The following is a 10,653-nucleotide window of genomic DNA, read 5'->3' on the forward strand; positions in this document are numbered from 1 at the left end:
CATATACTGGCGAGATGGCACACATGATGAATTTCATGTTTTTTTGTCAGATGTTGTGTTATTTGGAAAACTAAACACATATTCTTGATTTTTTTTGTCTGATGTGTGCACTCAGACAACTGTATGGTTCGTAGTACTCGTAAAACCAAATTACAGTTACTTCTGCATTGTAGGGCCTCCCAACTTAGTGTAGGTCACGGTATGACATTTTAATGAATGATTATTTTCTGTCAGCTGGTTAAAATTTATTATTCCTTCATACTATAACCTTATTTCGGCGTTACTGCCATTTTCTAGTACAACCAGAAACCATTAGACATAGTACATGTGTCGTCAATTGGGTGGTATTTTACATAGAATATGTACAAAAATATACTTACGTTAAGTTGTTTATATCATATGTGCGTACTGCATCTGTATCTCATCACCATTTTCGTGTCATATTATGAACGTGTATGTATTTTCCATAAGATTTTATAGTTGGTTCTACTTTGACAGCTTTCTAACTTGATCCATGTTTACTTGCATCAACCTGTTATAAACTATTTATGTACGAGATATATATATTGCAGTAATTTTCTTGCTATCTTATGTTGTGAACAATTTAACGCAACTATACCTTTGTACATATTGTATATAAAATGCCATCTTACTAACGACATCTATACTATGTACAATGATTGCAGATTGTACTAGAAAATGGCAATAACAGCGAAATAAGCTAATAGTATGTAAGAGTGATGAAGTTTAAGCAACTAACGGGAAATAACTATCAATTAAATTACAGCTGGTTAAGAGTCCCTACTTGCACAAACCGCAATTCAATCTCCACTTCAACCGAAACCCTGCACCACAATTTGGTAGTACCGTGTGAGTGACAAGAGGAAGGCATCAGACACGGCCAACCGATTCGGCTCAAATTTGGCAGGTCGCTTTTGAACAACCTAAAACGAAGGACTCTAAGATATTTTGGGTCAACACCCCCGCAATTTTGAGAAAATCACCCCTAAAGGTTATGACGAGCAATCGACTCAAAATTGGAGGGATCGATAGATAATAGAGCATTTTTCTTCATCAGGTATAGGGTTCGCAAACGCAAAATTTTTGCAGAAATCGAGCAAAGAAACTTTTACAACTGTCGCTTCTGTACCCACACGGTAAACGGCTTTCGCCGACAGCGCCGATGGCGCAATGGCCAAGGTAATTGGCTGTGAATCGGAAAACCCAGGTTCGAATCTGGAAGAAAAGTAGCGGATGTTATTCTTTTCGTTTGTATTTTTCCGTATCTCAGTTGATAGGGATAGGAGGTTAATAAGGTAAGTAAATCAATAAGGAATGATAATAACAACTTATTAACCCTCCTATCCCTATTAACTGAGATATGGAAAAATACAAACAAAAAGAACAACATCCGCTAGGTTTCTTCGAAATTCGAACCCGGCTTCTCCAAGGGCCAGCCAGTTACCTTGGCCGTTGCGCTATCGGTACTGTCGGCAAAAGGCGATTATCATGTGGGTACAGAAGCGGAAGTTGTAAAAGTTTCTTACCTCGATTTCTGGAAAAGTATGCATTTTCGGACCGTATGCGTGATGATGAAAAATGCTCTATTTACAATTATCTATCGATCCCGCCAACTTTGAGTCGATTGCTCGTCATAACCTTTAGGGCGATTTTTTCAAAATTTCGGGTGTGTTGACCCAAAATATCTTAGATTCCTTCATTTTAGGTTGTACACAAGCGACCTGCCAAATTTGAGCTGAATCGGTTGGCCGTGTCTGAGGCCTTCCCCTTGTGAGAGTTATGTTGGTGTGGTACTAGTGGTAGTATTACAGTAGTTTTACTGTATATCTGTGTCCTTATGCTCCTTGTTGTTGTGTTACAGGTTCGGGAGTTAGGGACGTCCCAGACATCTCTTGGTCCAGAAAGACGAGCTTTCACACGAAGTAGCCATTTGTGGGCAGATCCCTACAGGTATCACGACCGAGAAAACCCAGTAGCTTTGCCAGGTGATGGGAAAGTCGCTATAGTTAAGGTTGGGACAGCCACTGGACGTGAATAGGGGAAATGGTACCATTCAGTTAGCTCTGACTGAAGTAGAACTGATTAAACTGAGTGAATGATTTGATATTTGTAACTAAGGAGGAAATGATGACAATGGGTTAGAAAAATTGCAAGGTAGGGTCGTTCAGATAGATGTGAAGAGAAATACACTGTTTACAGGACAGTAGGGTGAATTTAGATGTCGTTCAGGAGGAGAAGCATAATCAGGTTAGGCAAGCAGAGGGGACAGTTGTTACAACTAGACAGTGGCGTGTGCAGTTCACAAGGTTATCACATCATCTATTGCGCGTGATGGACGATAGTAAATTTTCTGTAGACTTGGTCCCAGAAATGGTTCAAATTCTGAACTACCTGGTAGTCTTGAAGAAATGAACGTTGTTACGATAAGTGATACGGAGATTCTGCAGATGTTATACCTGCAAGTTAGGTATAATTTAGTGCAGATAGTAGCTAGAGATATTTACTAAATAAATGGCTCTGCGTTTCCATGAACAGCTATGTAGATAGGTGATTCTACCTAGGGTCCTGACAAAAATTATAGACATTGATTTGGGATGTGGTAATGAATCGGGTAAGAAGAGCCGCCCATGCATTGCGCGTCTCTGATACAGATATTGCAGAAAGCATATTGAAAGGTGTTAATCCAGTTGACCAGTCATGCTCAATCTTTTGCACATCCTTTCACACGTTCAGTGACTTGCAGCAATTAGCATAGAAAACTGAAGGTTTAGATGTTTAGACCGAAAAAGTGGGCCGAGTTACGACAAATAAAGAATTTAAGTGCAAAATGCATTCCTCAGCTCATCTTATGTCTCAAGTGCGGCGCTATGGTGCATTTCCTTCTAAATACACGTATTATATATTACGCCCACCGCCGTGTTTTTCTGTCTATGTGTGAAAGTTAATCACAGAAGCTACTCTAGGGATTTTGATATGAATTTCACAAATATAGAACTGATTCACGAGGATGGTTTGCGTACACTATCTTATAGAAATTATTCTGATAGCCCCACATAATGACCACCAATTGTCACAGTAGGTGGACCTGCCATTTTATAAGGAGGCAGTGAGTATTGTGTAGAGAGGCAGTATTAGCAAAACGGATCTGTCAAGAGAGTTCAGTGACTTCTAACGTGGACTAGTGATTGGATGTCCCTGAGTAACATGTCCATCAGGGACATTTCAACGGTTATAAAGTTGTCCCAGTCGAGTGTTGACGATGAGACAGTGAAGCTGAAACGCCAAGGGACTGCCACAGCTAAACCAAGACCAGCAGACTTCACGTGTTGCCGGAGAGGGACCGTTGAGCACTGCAGAGGCTGGTTGCCAAAAGTTGCAGGAAATTAGCGGAAAGAATAACTCGTATGTTCCAAAGTGCCACCATTAGTCTAGCTAGCACAATGATTCTGCGTAGGGAATTAAATGGAAGGATGGTGGAGCATCTCCTTATCCGCCCCACATTTCTGTAGTCAGCCATTCCACTGGACGTTCGATGCCCAGAACGGAGCAATTTGAAGTTATGAATCATTCTTACACTGCGGCAGTTCGATGGAAGAGTTTGTGTTTGACCAATACCTCGAGAACCCTACGTGCCATTTTGTGTAGTGCCACTAGTGAGTTATGGAGGACGTGATGTTAAGGGGGGTGGGACGTCGAACGTGCCGACTTGGAGCAGGAGAGGCACCACAGGACATGTAAGAATATTTGCATCTGGAAATGCTTCAAGGCCACCATAATCACAATGATTGCCCCACACTACAGCAAGTGTGAGCCATGTACTACCTCCAAACACGGCTTGTACATCACATGTAAAGTTCAAACGGAGTCCACGAAACACGTTTGGACCTCCAATTAGTTGTTGTTTATTGAACTGTCCAGCAAGATCAATGTCTATCGCCTTCAAAGAACGATAAACAGGAACGCTGCGCCGCCAGCGACGACGGTAACCACGTCGTCCAGGCATTGCTGTGGCACGTTAATACAGGGTGGACTTAGTCGCTGCGCGGCTTCTGATTGGCTAGCAGGCTGTGGCGCGCGACTCAAATCGTGGCGCGCATTCAAATCGGGGGGACACGGGCCCTAGTATTACTAGGCCCGTGTTGCTGGAAAATTCACTTCCGGTCGTTGCGCAACCGACTGATAACACGCGCTGGCGCAGACCGGACGTTGACGTCATGATAAGGGCCGCCGCCGGCTGCAGCTGCGCCGCAGCACGGAGCGTCATTCGCTCTGCGAACGTCGAGGAGTGCGGACGCTTAGCTCTGGGTGTCTCGCTGGGCGTTGGCTTGCTACGTTTACCTGTATTAACGTACCACAGCAATGCCTCGGCGACGTGGTTACCGTCGTCGCTGGCGGCGCAGCGTTCCTGTTTATCGTTCTTTGAAGGCGATAGACATTGATCTTGCTGGACAGTTCAATAAACAACAACTATTACAAATGAATTCATAAAACTTTGTCAGCATGATTAGGCAGGATTCAGGATTCATACTCATAGCAGTGGAAGTTCAAAAAAGATAACAACATATTTTTTTTAAACGTGAAATTACATCTTTTTTTCACTTACTATTGGCTGCATTTCTTGCTATAGCTACACTTTTCTTCATAAGTAATAGATGTTCTTAGATAAATATTCCACAGCATACAAACCATACTTACAGGTATATGTAGCACTAGAATTTATTTAATTTATAAAAATATGAATGAGCTGTCAGATTTTAAACTTCATGTTTAGAAAAATTCAAGTTTTGTAGTTAATTATCTCAATTTTTACTACAATTTTTAATAGATATGGAAATTTTACACATTTAGATTAAGGAGTTTGTGTTTAATAAGTATTGCAAAATTCATCGAAGAATTTCTCTTGCTTATGAAGAAAAGTGTACGTATAGCAACAAATGCAGCCAACAGTAAGTGAAGAAAATGATGAAATTTCACATGTAAAATATTTTATTTTGTTACTTTTTGAACTTGCACTGCTATGAGTGTGAATCCTGAATCATTCGTGGTCATGCTGACAAAGTTTTATGAATTTGTTTATAGAAGTATAGACAGTGGAAGTTAAAATGTCCTGTGGTGCCTGTCCTGCTCCAATTCGGCACGTTTGACGTCCTGCCCCCCTTAAGATATGGGGGTGTATCCGTGGGTAGCATATGGTCCTCTTATTGCGCTTGGTAAAAGGCTACATCTGAAAGGATATGAACACATTCTACAGCAATGCGTACTGCATACAGTACAATAACTGTTCGGAGATGGTCACTGATTGTATCAGCATCATAATGCACTCTGACGAAGTACAGCAACTTCGGAACAGGAATTTATGTTCTTGGAAGTAGTCCTGAGACAGTGACACTTTCGGGACGTCAGGAACAACGCACATGCACGTTAAGTTCAGAGCAGATAATACAGTGCGTCTGGGTGCAATTAGATGGAGAAGCTGCACGCTTTTTGGGAAACTACTATTTGTGACACAGATTAATGCCAAATATCCCAAGCGTTGGATCAGAAGGGAAGATCCGATTGCGTGTGGATCTCGCTTGTCTGATCTGACGCCTCTTAACTTGTTCTTTCTTTTCTTTTTCGTTGTTTTTTTGGTGGGGGGGGGTGATTATATCAAAAATCTCACTTTTCACCCGGGTACGTGCAACAAATGATCCCTGGTGTACTTGGTAGAGTGTGCTGTAATTCTGCATGAATATGTTACGCCTATACTGAATGTCATGGTCCCTTTTTCGAACATCTTCTGTACTGTATCATGTTGATGAACCATTCACAGTCGTGAGAAGCCGAGGTCGAACTGTCGCCTGCCAATAGACATTTAGGTTTTCCATGATTTCCCCAGCAAGTGCTGGGATGAACGTCAGCTTGTACTTTGTCCTGACGTATAAAAAGTGGTGTAAGAGAACGTGACGTATTTTTTCCTTCTTTCATTGAATATATTTCGTCACGAATGGGAATGAATTTTGGGTGGATGATTTGGAACATTATACATAATATGTTAACGTGGAAATGAAATTAAGTTAGCTTAAATAAGAGTAAGGGACGGAATGAGAAATGAATTGAAATTTTCCTTTTCTGGTTATTTGTACATAACTAATTTCGGCTCGAAACGCTGAAAGAAGATTTTGCCAGCCAGTGGAAGCGCGCTTTATGGCTAATATCATGGAACAGAGAAAGGCAAAAGTATTATGGACAGCACTGACAGGGAGCTGGGCCTCAGACAGCTTAAATTATGATCTGTATGCGAAAATTTCAAACTCCTCACAGAGAAATTTGTTGTTCACGGAAGATAGGGGCCTATTAAAAGCATTGTTTCTGAGAATCAAAAATGAACATATGGTAATTATAAGTGTGCCATCACGCTACTTTTATATTCGGCTTCTGATGGACAGCTAGAAAGAAAAATTGCATACAGAGATGAAAATGGATCGATAATGTTAAAATATTAAGAAATTAAATGTGTCACCACGAAATTTTAATCTGAAACGGTGGATTTATGTACCTTAGCTTTTCCTTTACTTAAATAAGAATAATCTGTTTTACGTCTACTAAAATATTAATGAGCGTGTGGTGACCATTAATCTTTGTTTTAATGCAGTTGTGTAAGCAAACTAAAATTATATCTATCTTCTCTTTTTAACGTCTGGGAACATTAATGTGTCATCTGTTATTAAGACAGGAGAAGTTCGATAAAGCATTGTACAGATATAGTGTGTAATTATCTCTCATTCTCGACGATGTGCTAAATTCTGGCAGATATGTTCTTCAATGTACAGAATTTTCTTGGGACCGGATTCAGCTCTCCAGTTTTTCACGTCACAGCGTGTGATTACTCAGTTTAGTCGTCTCGGCACGCTACCGCGTATAAATGTGGCGATGTCTGTTGATAACCCCGGACGTCTTGTGCGTATGAATAGTCCAAACAAACAAACAAACAAAAAAAGGTGAGTCACTTATGTTATGGAACGAAGAAAACAAATTTTTAGTTTAAAATCGAGAAACATACTCCTCACAGAGTAATGTTTTCGAACAAAGTGAAATACTGAAGTATTATTTGTACTGAACCAAATGAAATGCTACTTAATGTCAAATGTGTTTTATTCCAGTCTTGATAACAATATCAATTCTTTAGACGATGACCGGTTTCAGTCCGTAATGACCACCCTCAGATCTTTTTTACAGCGTGTTCTAAAGTGATAAGGGGATGGTGTAAAAAAGATCTGAGGATGGTCATTACGGACTGGAACCGGTCATCGTCTGAAGAATTGATATTGTGGTCAAAGACGGAAATAAAAAAACGTTTGACAGTACTGGATCACTGTTTGTATACGCGACCATTTTGCAGTTGGCGAAGCTACTTAATGTGTCAAATATAAATAATATGAAACAAAAGAACAAATGTCATTCAAACAACCACTTTTTCAAGGGGAAAAAAGCAGATAAATCTCCTGAAACAGAAAGAGAAGCATCTACACCTACATGAAGACTATGCAATTCTTCATTAAGTGCCTGGCAGAGGGTTCAGCGAACCACTTTCACACTGTTGTTCTACCATTCCGCTCTTTAACAACGTGCGGGAAAAACGAGCATTTAAATGATTCTGCGAAAGCTATGATTTCTCTTATTTTAGTAGGATGATCATTTCTCGCTATGATGACGGGTGTCAACAAAACTTTTTCGCATTCGGAGGAGAATGTTTGAGATTGAAATTCCGAGAAAATATCTTGGCACAACGAAATAGGCCTTTGTTGTAATGATTGCCATCAAAACTCGCATAGCAGTTTCTTGATACTCTCTCCCAAATTTCGCGATAATACAAAACGAACTGCCCTCTTTTGAACTTTTTCGATGTCCCCGTCAGTCCCACATGATAAGCATCCTATACTACACAGCAGAGAACGGACAGATTTCGTGTAGGTAGTCTCTTTAGTAGACCTGTTGCATCTTCTAAGTGTTCTGCCAATAAAAGACAGTCTTTGGTTTGCCTCCCCCAGAACATTATGTAGGTCATCGTTCCAGTATAAGTTGTTCGTAATTGTAACTTCCCGGTTCATCATTGAATTGGCAGCGTTTCAATTAGTGTGCTTTATCATGTAAACGAAGTCTAACGGATTCTTTCTAGTGATCGTGTAGATGACCTCACACTTTCCATTTCTTATGGTCAGTTCCCACTTTTCGCACTACACAGATATCTTGTTTGAATAATTTTGCAATTGATTTTTATTTTCTTATTACTTTACTAGATGGTGCCAACGGCCTTGCCGCAGTGGTAACACCGGTTCCCGTCAGACCATCGAAGTTAAGCGCTGTCGGGCTGGGCTAGCACTTGGATGGGTGCCCATCCGGTTTGTCCAGTGCTGTTGGCAGGTGGGGTGCACTCAGCCATTGTGAGGCAAACTGAGGAGCTACTTGATTGAGAAGTAGCGGCTCTGGTCACGAAAACTGACGACGGCCGGGAGAGCGGTGTGCTGAACACAAGCCCCTCTATATCCGCATCCAGTGATGTCCGTGGGCTGAGGATGACACGGCGGCCGGTCGGTGCCGTTGGGCCTTCATGGCCTGTTCGGACGCAGTTACTAGATGGTGAATGGCAGCATTATCTGCAAACTATCTACGAAGTCTGCTCAGATTGTTTCCGATAGCGTTTGTACCGATTAGGGTCTCTTATGTTTCTTTGGGAAAACCAAATATCACTTGTGTTTTACTCGTTGACATTGCGTCAATTACTACGAACTGTAGTCTTTCCGACAGAAAAGGAGGAAAGGCTTGTAACACCATAGCTCTAATGCAGTAATGATTTATTTTGCTTTTTGTTCATTTTATGTTTCATCATTGAGCTTCTGTGAATGTGTTTGATTGAATAGATAACACAAAATTGTATACTCATTTCTTTGTACAAACTTTGACGTCATGTTTTGGTTCAATGCAGTGTATCTACAATTTATATTCTTTGTCCCATTTGGAGGGAACAAAACTTACTGTATATGATTGTAATTTTGTGTGAATAATTTTGTAGACATGTTAATATGTGCAAAGGTTCTGTCTTATTTAATGTATTTGTTTGCTGTTATGTAAACTGCTGATCCTCACTTAGGGCTCTTAGTTATTCTGTATGTAAAAGGTGTAGGGGTTCCCTCGGGAACGGAACAGCGCAACGCGCGCAAAATGTGGTTGGCATAGGTGGAAAAGGTGGAACTGATAGTCAGTCGGGGACGAGCCAGCAGTCTGAGATGAGCTACGAGTCCGTGCGCTGCCGTGTAAAAGTTGCATAGTGCTGGTTTCGAGAGAGGCTTTTCTGTTATTTTCCAATGCCTCGGATGGGTGGATAAATAGCTGGGCTATTCTGGAATTCGTATCTATCTTCGCCACCAAGAAATGACAGAGTCCAGCAATTCTGCTTGCAATTCCACCTACCAACATGCTGTGGCCACCACATTGCGCAATCATTGCAACATATCACTATAATGATGTACAGTGAAGGATCAGCGTAATGGATGTGTGATTGTGCTGAAATATAAGGTAATTCGTATCTGAATTTATGTACCTACCTTGACTTTTCTCCTCATCATAACACCTCTCAGGGTCCTTTCCGTTCGAACTAAAGTGATTACCGAGTACCCTTACTGAAAGTACGTTAAAACTCAGTTTGCTAATTAATACCTATTGGACAGAATAAAGTTAAAGTTAATGTGGCAAGAGAGTGAGTTATAATTAATGATGCTTGCTGAAATAATTTTCCTAGTAAAACTGATTATTAATGTGTTGTTGCCAACTTCAAATTAAAATCTCTCAAGACTAAGGTTTATAAAGTTTTGCTTAGTAAATGATTACAGTACTACCTGTTGCTAATCGCAGAAAGTGAGCTAGTATCTTACATAAATGTTAATTTTATGTCTCATGGTAGTAAAAGTAGAAAATTGCATAGTAGAAAATTATATGTACATGATTACTAAGTGTTTGTCTCTCTTGTGTGCATATTAACAGTATAAAGACCACTCACTTTGTGTAAGCCCTGAAAGTAATAGTGGGTTTCGGTAGCTGTTATAATTTTGCAAATAGCTAGTGCTGATCCAATTGTTAGCTTCAATCTTAAAACATAGGTGTGTCAGAGTTCATTGCACTCGTGTGTGGCCAAGTTTAGGTTGTGTTTGTACGTTATAGTTACTTATACCTACTTTCTTAATCGAGAATGTTAATCTTTCTCTTGCCTAGTTAGGCTGGCGGCCGTTTTCTTTATCCGTTGAACAGTGCAAATAGGCAAAATTTTGTTTGGTACTGTTTAAATATTTACGTAATTCTAATTTTCATTTCCGATAAGCCACTTCCGTTAGGTACAACACGGTCAATTTAACAAAATTCCTCTCAGAGGGTAACACTGCTCTGTTGATTTGCACTATAATTGCTTTTACAAAAGAGTTAAATGTCACAACCTGTTTCTAGCATTGAGGTTATGGTGCAGTAATAACAGCAGTTAGGAGTGTTATGCGTGGCTTTTCCGTGACAGGACTATTTTGTTCTGTTGGGGACATACTACGTAATAAACCAAACTTGGTACTTCATAGTATAAGCTACGTAAATACGCTGTTGTAGTGTTAT

The 10,653-nt window shown here is 40.3% G+C and overlaps 1 pseudogene; it reads left to right on the forward strand.

Moving 5' to 3' along the window:
• The first annotated feature begins 8,305 nt into the window (after positions 1–8,305).
• On the forward strand, positions 8,306–8,423 carry LOC126261065 (5S ribosomal RNA; annotated as a pseudogene).
• The last annotated feature ends 2,230 nt before the right edge of the window (positions 8,424–10,653 follow it).

This window comes from Schistocerca nitens, chromosome 5, assembly GCF_023898315.1.
Source record: "Schistocerca nitens isolate TAMUIC-IGC-003100 chromosome 5, iqSchNite1.1, whole genome shotgun sequence".
Lineage (NCBI taxonomy): Eukaryota > Metazoa > Arthropoda > Insecta > Orthoptera > Acrididae > Schistocerca > Schistocerca nitens.